General features: G+C 52.5%; 1 long non-coding RNA gene across 1 annotated transcript; it reads right to left on the bottom strand.

Moving 5' to 3' along the window:
• Positions 1-534: 534 nt before the first annotated feature.
• Positions 535-8,044, bottom strand: LOC129200613 (uncharacterized). The gene is made up of 3 exons (XR_008575001.1): positions 7,907-8,044; positions 6,236-6,470; positions 535-849 (listed from the first exon to the last, which is right to left on the bottom strand). It is a non-coding gene; the product is annotated as an uncharacterized LOC129200613 (long non-coding RNA).
• Positions 8,045-9,610: the final 1,566 nt, after the last annotated feature.

Here is a 9,610-nt window from a genome sequence, read left to right as displayed (position 1 = left end):
GAGGCAATGAAAAATGAGGAGGGGGAACCCATAGCTTGGGGTCCTGAACGAGAAAAAGCCTTTTGTGCATTAAAGGGAGCATTAATGCGAGCTCCAGCTTTGGGGCTTCCAGACTATTCTAAGCCCTTTAAACTTTATTGCACAGTGTGTTGGATTTGCGTGGCAAGGTTTTGGGAGCGGGGGGGGCGGTCTACAGGGGTGGCTTCTGTGAGAAGCTGCCAGAAGCTTCCCCTGTGTCTGATAGAGCCAATGCCAGCCAGCTCCAAGACGGACCCGCCGCCAGCCAAGGCCAAGCCAATCAGCGCCTCTGTGATAACATAGTTAAGAAGGAAAAAAAAACAGTTAGAAAGGGAGCTTTTGCAGCCGGAGAGAGGAGGGAGAAGACTTAAGAAACTCCCTGTCCTTATCTCGACCCAGAAGCTTTTTGTTATACTTTTTTTCCCCTGTCTGGTGAACGAGGGGAGTAATAAAGCGGCTCTGGTGGGCACCTGGCCCCCAGCCAGGGTCAACCCACCGCACCTGGCAACTCCATGTGGGACACGAAAGCTATTTGCACTACAGCGCAGTCTGCAGTAAAGAAAACTGGCCTTGCGCTTTGATTCCAACACCGCACCCTCAAACAAAACGAGGCTGTTCCCTTTGAGGAACAGGGATGGAAATCTCACCTGCCATCCCAAAGTTATGCTGTGCCATTGCTTCACTTTTGGCCCCTTTCCTCAGGCTTGGTAACTCTTTTGCAGAGCCTGCTTTTTCCTCTTTGTAACAGGCGATGTCTGGGGTTCCACAGGTTGCTTCGTTGTGGGGCACCACCTGCACCCCTGGATTTGCCTCCATAAATGCATCCTTGTACTAGGAAAGAAACGGAAAATTACCAGTCGTGCCGGTGATGACATGATACTATCCACAGGGCAACAGAGCGCGCTGCTTATAAGACGATTTTATACAGTGAATAATCCTTCCACACCTTGATTTTTTCACAGTTTCATCACGTGCTTTGAGTCGGACCAGGATATCCTTCATCGAGGTTGAAAGTTAATCCTGAATCTGCAGCTAAAAAGTTACAAATTGTTTTTCATAGTTCCACGGTTAAGAATGTTCCAGATAGTTTTTCACAGTTCAGGATGTCACAGAGAGTTTTGTAAATAGCGGCTAGGGACTCCTGAGGATGGCCATTGTCCAGTGCTACCATTATGTCAGTTCCTATTTACCCAGACAAGGTGTCAAGGAAGACGTGCTTGTCAAGAGGTAGAAGCATAACCCATACATCGTTAGTCTGATCAACAGACCCTGAAGAACCATTGGGGAGTGCCAGAAGTATTGAGAAACTAGGGGAAAGGTAATTTGGGCCAGGGTCTCCGCAACCACCGACCCACGAGCCCCCTACCCAAATTATGCCACCTATCCAAAGATAAAGGCCGAGAAAAGAACTGAGCATGCCTTCTAGTTTGCATACTACCAAAAGAAATATGAACCAATCGTTGTAACTGGGAGTCTCCTAATTTGGAAGGTTTGTGTATAAATATGACAGGGAACGGGCATTAGGTGTGCTTGATTTGTGGAAATCCACCCAGCACCCAGGCCTGAATAAAAAGCAATATGTCTCCTATGTGTGTGAGAATTGGCTTAGTGTACACCGCGTAACGAATCCGCTGTTTAGACAACAAGCGGATGTCTGGGAAGCCGAAATCTGCCATTAGGACAAGGGCTACTCGTCCAGAGTAGCTGTTGGGCTGTACGCTGTTGGGGCGGTGCGGAACACGCGGACACCCCACATTCCTTCCTGGGAGACGCCAGAGAGTCCTTAGCAGCCAACAGCCAGAATGCAACATGGCGCCGCCACCACTGCGGCTCCCACCACGCGGCCCCCGGGACCCCCCGGCACCCCGACTCCTGCAGACTTTTGCCCTTCCCCAAACCTTCTACCTCCAAGGTACAGACCCACCCTGACCCCTACACCCCAGGGACGCTCTTGGGGGCAAGAGCGGAGGTGACCATCGGCCATCGCTCCTGTCTCTCTTCCAGGCGCAGCCAACCTGTGCCCACTGCCCCGCCAGCAGCAGCCCTTCCCCGCAGCCTGGCCACCCTCACTGCACGTGGCACCCCAGGGCCCCCAGGCACTACCACCACCAGGTACGGCACCCCTGGCTGCTCTGCCACCCCGCCGCCTTCGCCATCCCTTGCCCCCGCGCACGCCCAGCATCCCCATCAGCCCTGTCCCCAGGGCACTTTTGGCACAGGGCTTCAGCAAGCCCAGGCAAGCGTCCCTGCTCTCGCCTGGCTGATGCGGGCCCAGGAAATCCAAGTCCCAGAGAATTTCCCCAATGCTTGGGGCCATCTCTCCCGCTTCACCTCCTAGAAGCCAGTCTCCTCCCTGCTTTGCAACCCTGTCCCACCAGCACAGCAGCTCACCCCGCGCGGAGCACCCCGGACACAAGCTGCCCACGTGCCCAGCACAGAGCTGGGGGATGGCGGCCATCGGGGCCAGCTCGGTGGCTGTCCTTGGAGGGCCCCAACCCCCTGGCCCAGCACGGCTCCCTCTCACCCACACAGGTCTGCAGAGGGCTCCATGCGGCTGCTTCTTCGACCCCCGGGTCTTCCACATCGAGTGGACGGTCACCAACCTGCCTGCCCCGGCCAGCTCCATGCTCAGCCATGGCACCGCTTCTCTGCCGGCTGCTGCCCTGTGGGGGGGCCCCAGGGGCTGCAGGACCCTCCCGGCCTGGGCAGCCCCTCTGACCCCGCAGGGACAGCCGACACACCTCACACCCCAAAACTATCAGGGGAGAGCGGAGGCCCCAGCCCCCCCAGCCCTGCCGACGTCCATCCCTGGCTACCGGCACATCCAGGGGCAGCCTGCCCACATCAACAGCTCTGGCACGGCCACCCCTGCGCGGGCACACCCGGGCACCAACATCCCCCCGGGCCGTGACACCCCCCGCAGCCCCACTGCTGGCCCCCACCACCAAGCCCCTGGGGACCCGGATGGAGACTTGGAAGTCTCTGAGGAGGAGCTTCTCCAAGAGGCCCTCAGGCTCTTTGGTGTCTCCTTGGATGCGGTGGGGACCAGTCAGGATGTTCCTGGCAGCAGCCCCATGCCTGGGGACTCCTGTGGCACCCGTGCAGAGGGAAGAGTGGTGGCCCCAGCCCCCCTGGTGTTGCCGACGTCCAACCCTGGCTGCCAGCACATCGAGGGGCAGCCTGCCCAGACCAACACCTGCGGCACGGCACCTCCTGTGGGGGCACACCCGGACACCAACATCCCCCCGGGCAGCCATGACTCCCCCAGCCAGGCCCTGGAGGACCTGGCAGGAGACCTTGAGGTGTCCGATGAGGAGCTTCTCAAAGAGGCCCTAAGCCTCTTGGGTTGCACCCTGGATGGGGTGGAGGCCAGCCAGGAGGATGCCGGCAGTCACCTGATGCATGGGGACCCTGGTGGCTTGGGCAGAGAGGGGAGCACGGTGGCCCTTGCCTCCCCTGTGTTACCAACATCCAGCGCCGCCTACCAGCACGTCGAGGAGCAGCCTGCCCAGCTCACTATCGACGGCATGGCCACCACTGCGGAGGCACATGGGGGAAGAAACATCCCACTGGGCAGCTACGACCCCTCCTGCCCTTCTGCTGCACCCAACAACCAAGCCCTTGGGGACCTGGCAGGCGACCTCACTGTGTCCGAGGAGGTGCCACTCGAAGAGGCCCTAAGGCTCTTTGGTTGCTCCCTGGACACGGTGGGGGTCAGCCAGGATGGTTTCGGCAGCAGCCCTGGGCCTGGGGAGCTTGGTGGCACCGGCACAGCCACCCCCCACTGCCACTTTGCCTCGCTCTCCCTGCCCGAGGAGCTGCTCACCCCCGACTACAGCGTCCCTGAGATCACCGACACCATCCTGAGCATGGAAGAGTTCTACACCATGGGGATGGAGCCCCAGGAGCCGTGGGGGGCTGCGGGGATGGCCCTGCCACCGTCCCAGGCTGCCGTCTGCGAGAAGCGGGGCAAGAAGCGGGGGCAGAGCGCCTTGCCAAAGCCGGCCAGCAAGCGCAGGGCTCTGGCAGGCAGCACGGGGGTGGCAGGGGGGGAAGTAGAGCCTGAGTAGGGATGAGGTGGAGGTGGGGGGAGTGGGGGATGGGGGAGGAGGGGTGGTGTATTTGGGGGGGGGGAGGGAGGGGGGGAGGGGGGTTAGAGTAGCTTTGATGGGACCTTTTCTCTTGTGTTTTGTCAATTAAAAGCTGTTTCTCCAGAACGGCTCCGTGCCTGTGTGGGAGGGGGAGGGAGCACAGGGGGTCCAGGAAAAACGGCACCCAAGGCAGTAGCTCCATGCCTGGGGAATCCGGTGGCACTAGCGCAGAGGGCACAGCGGTGGCCCCAGCCCCCCTGCTGTTGCCGGCGTCCATCCCCGGCTACCAGCACGTCCATGGGCAGCCTGCACAGGCTAATATCTCCACGGCTGGGTGGAGGCTTTCCCAACTCGAAAGAACCACTCAAAAGCGGTGCTTAAAGCTCTGTTGAAAAAGAGAATACCTACGTACGGAGTTCCTGAAATAATTGACTCGGACAGAGGAGCACATTTCTCTGCCGCAATTTTAGTGCAAATTTAGCATTCATGAAACATCAAGATGCAATTGCACACACCTTATCACCCACAATCATCAGGGCAAGTAGAAAGGATGACTAGGACCATCAAAGCCAAATTAGCTAAAAACCTGTAAACAAACTGGCTTGAAGTGGCCAGAAGCGCTAAATTTACTACTTTGGGACATTAGAAACACACCGAGGCAACCAGTGAGTGCATCTCCAGCAGAAGTTTTATTTGGGAGAGTTTTAGCGGTACCTGGAACTTATATTCCAGTGAAAACGAGCCTTCTGGATGGAGATGAACAGGGAACTCAGTATTCGTTGTGCCTGCAAATTTATTTTTTTTTTTAATGCAATTGCAAAATCATGCTTCTTGGTATCAAGGGATCGCATGTATAACAGTGATTTTTCCATGTTGTATACCCTGTCTTTCTAGTATAATAGCAAAATTGCAAGGAGCTTGGAGGCATAAATAATTGCAGGGATGCAAAAAAAAAACCAAAAGGAGGGAACTGTAGAAAATATAGAAGCTTAGCTCTAAGAAAACTTATGCTAACCAGAAAGCTACTCAAGGCCTGGAAGGAAACTTCCAAAAAGGGGAAAATGTAATGGTGGCATAGAGGCCGTGAGACAGAAACTACAGAATGATTAGCTTGGAATAATTAGTTTGTAATCAAGGTAACAGGTAATGAAGCTAACTGACCATGTACAATGGTGCAATGTACAATGCTCCTACGTTCCACGTACAGTCCCTACCCAACCGGACACTAGGCCCGGGAATATTAATCTTATGAAGTAAGCTGTTACGGACAGGTGCATCCACGGCGAGGATACTGCGCGTGCCTGCAAGAAGAGGGTCATCCAGCAAACACGGCTGCGCGACCACTGACGACCACCAGAGACCCCTTGAGGGCCACCGACTCAAATCACTGAGCATGCGTGACGGGGAGGAGACTACGTAAATGAATTCCAAGAAATGATTCTCATAGGGCTGCCTTTTTTTGAGAAAAATGGTGAATATGTATGTTTTGATTCTATATAACCTGTGCGTTGGTAATCACCTGCGTGCACGTTGGGCGGAGCTGATTCCCCCGTGCATCCAGCGCTGCAAGAAAGCAAACCTAGGGCAACTCACGTCTGGTACATTTCTTTTACAGATGGAATCGCTCCCATGATCAAAGAGCTGCAGGAACAGGGGGTAATTATTCAAACTCACTCCCCTGATAACTCTCCAGTGCGGCCAGTTTGCAAACCAAACGGGAAGTGGCGGCTAACCATCGATTATTGGCCCTTAAACGCAGGCACTGGTCCCCTGACAGCGGCCGTGCCTAATACAGCCCAACTGATTGTCACCAGACAGGAACAATCCCACAACATTTTAGCCCCCACTGATGTAACAGAGATGTTTTTCATGGTTCCTCCACAGGAAGGCGATCGAGATAGATTTGCATTCACACGGGAAGGTATACAATAGACCTTTACTCCTTTGCCACAAGGATATGGGCATTCGCCTACCTTGGCACATCACGCCCTGGCCCCAGCACTATCAGAAATCATCCCCGAGGGGAGAGGTAAAACGTACCAAGACATTGATGATATATCGGGGGGGGGGGGGGCGTGTCCGATGGCCCTGCAGTGGGACAAACCCAAAAGAAAAGAATTACTCACCTGGAAAGTTGAGAACTTCAGGTTCCGGCAGAAAAGGTACAACTCCCCTCCGCTGAGGTGAAGTTCTCAGGCAGATGGTGGAAAGGAGGAGCCGTGTGTATTCCAACAAAACCTTGCATGAAGAAATCATGAGAATGTGTGACGGCAGGAAGAGAGCAAGTTGCGGCCCTCTTCCTGCAAAGTGCAGTGCACGAGATCCCTTAACTCCAGTGGGGTCCTGAGTAGGTTCACTCATCTGTCTCAAAGCAAAACGAGGATTCTGAATTAATTTGGTTCAATATTAAAAACCACTGTTAATGCATCTTCAAGTATCATTCACCATATTTCAAATAGCCTGCAGGAAAATGGAAAGGCTAAGCTGATAATTTTGGCATCGGAAAGGTCATGCTCATAAGCATGACTTTTGTGATGTGGCAGATGCCACCGAACCACTGGTGGTCTTTTCCCTCATCTTAGGGCTTCTCAAGGCTTCCAGGTCAAACACTACTACCAAGTAATGCCATGCCAAAAAATATCAAACAGGAGCAATAGTGATGTTTCTTATCCTGTGCAACCTGCTCTAGGTGATCCTGCTCTCCCAGGGCAGGCTGGACCAATGATCTCCAGAGATCCCTTTTAACCCCTACCGTTCTGTGACTCTGTGATTCCTCTGCTTTGAATTGTTCCATTCTTTTTGAATGGTTCCATTCCAGTGGTAGGACTTTCATGTGAGGCTTTACAAACCATGTTATTGGTTGCTTTATTTATGGGTTTTACGGTCTTGTTTTCCTAATTTCTGTATTTTTTCTAATTTTCATATACACAACTAATCAATTTGTACTGAGTTACAAATGCAGAAGCTGGAGCGTACATCCTCCTCCCAAACTTGGGTTCACAGTATGATGTTTACCATGTGTGCGCGCTTCTCTCTTTCCCTCTCTCTCTACATTATGTAGACAGGAATGTATATAGGCACACACTCTCCTAAACAAGATATTTTTTTTCCTACAGAAATGGAGTTACATTTAATTGGATTGGCTTTGCCTGCCCTTTAGCTTAGCACAGTTGGAAGAAGAATTTGAGAAGAAATTCAACCTCCTCCCTCAATACAGCCCTGTTCCTTTTGACAGGAAAAATTCAGCTGTGCCAAGGAGAAAGAGAAAGGCTGGAGGCGCCTCATCTGAACAACCAAAATCCAAGAAAGGTGCATTACCATGTGCAAAACATGCTTGAGCGACAACAATGCTACGGCCACCTCAGGAATTTCTACTTTCTTCCTTTACTGCTGCATATGAAAAGCGTGAAGTCCAAGAAAATAGTTTTCTAGCACTGAAGTCAGTGGGTTGTCACCGGTTTCCAGGCTGCACTCTTGACTCCCGAGTTTCCTGCTGAGCAGGACTGGTTAGAGTTTGTCCATGAAATAGATTCCTCAGAGCAAGCAGATTGACCAAAACCATGAACAGGTTAGAGGAAAGTGAATTTGACAAGTTTTGCCAGGAGAAAAGGGGGAAAAAATGGCAGCAGATGATCAGAAGGTGACAAGGCTTTCTTATTAGCCAGAGGTGAAAGGATGATCTTGTGTTCTGTGGATTACTTGTAGGTTATATTGGAAATCAGAGGAAATCTGTTTTTACCTTTAGCTCTGCTCTCCCATCCCCATGAAACCCTCGGACGGTCACTTTCTCTCCTTACCTCTGGAATGGTAAATCAGGGCTGTAGACCCCCCAGCTCCAGTGGCCCTTCAGTTCGTGGTGGCAGATCCAGAGCAGAGAAAGAAGAGGGCGAGCAGCTCACTCGCAGGAAGGGACTCCAGTGGCGGCAGGAAGACAGCCAGGCTTTGTATGTCGGACGTTGTGCTTCAGGCTGCTTGCCCATGTGCTGTAGATTGCAAAGGACCTGCGAGAGACAGGGAATAGCCATGAGGCTGAATTTGGGGCAGGACTAGGGGCAGGAGTTACTGCCACTTCCCAGCCTTGCAGCGGTACCCGGCACAAGGCTGCCTGTCCATCCAGTGACACTTGGGGCCAAGGTGGCCCTGGATGCTGAGGCAGGGGTGAGACAAGTGTCATGAGATGCTCCTGGTGGCAAAACCTGACGCAGAACTCAGAGCAGTTGTTCCCAAGCTGTCAGGCCTTACAGCTTGCTGCTGCTGCTGCTGCTGCTGCTGCTCTAGACCTGGGAAAGGCCAAATATGCATCCAACAGCTGGTCTGTCTCACCCCTGTCATCAGTCTACCAAAAGTTACCACGTCACCTTCTGCCATGCAAAGTGGTGCTGTGGCCGCATAGCACCTTTGAAACACCTGACACCAGCCAGCCCACCATTCCTGCAGACACCTCCCAACCAAAACCGGGCAGGGGCAGCAGTCTTCCCCCCGAGTGAGTTCCTTTGGTGTGAGTCACTAGCAAGGTCTTTTGGTGCTCCTTCACAACATACCTTTCTGCAAAGGTTTTTGACGACCAGACTCCAGGCAGGCACTGCTCTCTAGAAGCACCAAATCTCTCACGGTAATTGTTTCTTCTCCAGGAGGCCACCAGACTTGAGGTCCCCCAAGATTTAGGCCTTCTTTCCCAGCCCAGTGACTGGTTTGAATTAACTTCCTCTATTGTTTTCCTCGGTTTGTTTGGGTTTCTTTAAGGTCCAAGTCTCCCTGCAGTGCTTCTCCCACACTGCCTCCTGCTCTCACTCATTTAGTCGTTCCCACTCTCGTTCCCACTCGCGATCGCCACCGTATCCAAGAAGAGGCGAAGGGAAGAGTCGTAACAATCGTTGCAGGTGAAGGTCAGATGGTTATCACCGTTCAAGGGCAAGGGCAGCCCCATCCAGAAGATACCGTTCACGCTCAAGGTCTCCAGTACTTAGAGAACAGTCTTCCACTAAATGGACTCTACCTCAAGGGGAAGAAGAAAGGCAGCATTTTAGCAGATACAGAGAAATTCCACCTGAATTCATTTATGTTCTTAATTCATCTTCATATCATCTCTATCAAAAATTTCTGAACTTGTCCATGCTCTTCAAGTTGGAAAAAAGCACACAGCATCCATTAGCTTCTCTCAGTCTTTAGCTATAGTCTCTAACATTTTCAGAGCAGAGCTATGCTGTAAAACAGTAAAACAGTCCAATGAAATGGAAGCACCGACTGCAAATGTGACATTCATGTAGCTCAGTTGGGCTAATAGTGGGATGTTCAGATAAGCTTACTGTGCTGACTGGCAGAGCAGATGAGAAACTGCCTTACTGTAACTCAAGTCTTAAAGCGATTCAAAGAAAAAAACCCCACAACAATTTAAAAGATTTAAAAGACCTTACTTGCTGCCCTGATATTGCTCATTTATATCAGTTACCAGTATTTGCTTAAAGCTTGCGGCTGGAGAAAAACGTTCTCGCTAACCCTGA

The sequence above is a fragment of the Grus americana genome, unplaced genomic scaffold (assembly GCF_028858705.1).
Source record: "Grus americana isolate bGruAme1 unplaced genomic scaffold, bGruAme1.mat scaffold_350, whole genome shotgun sequence".
NCBI lineage: Eukaryota > Metazoa > Chordata > Aves > Gruiformes > Gruidae > Grus > Grus americana.
This window is presented reverse-complemented; position numbering and strand designations above follow the sequence as displayed.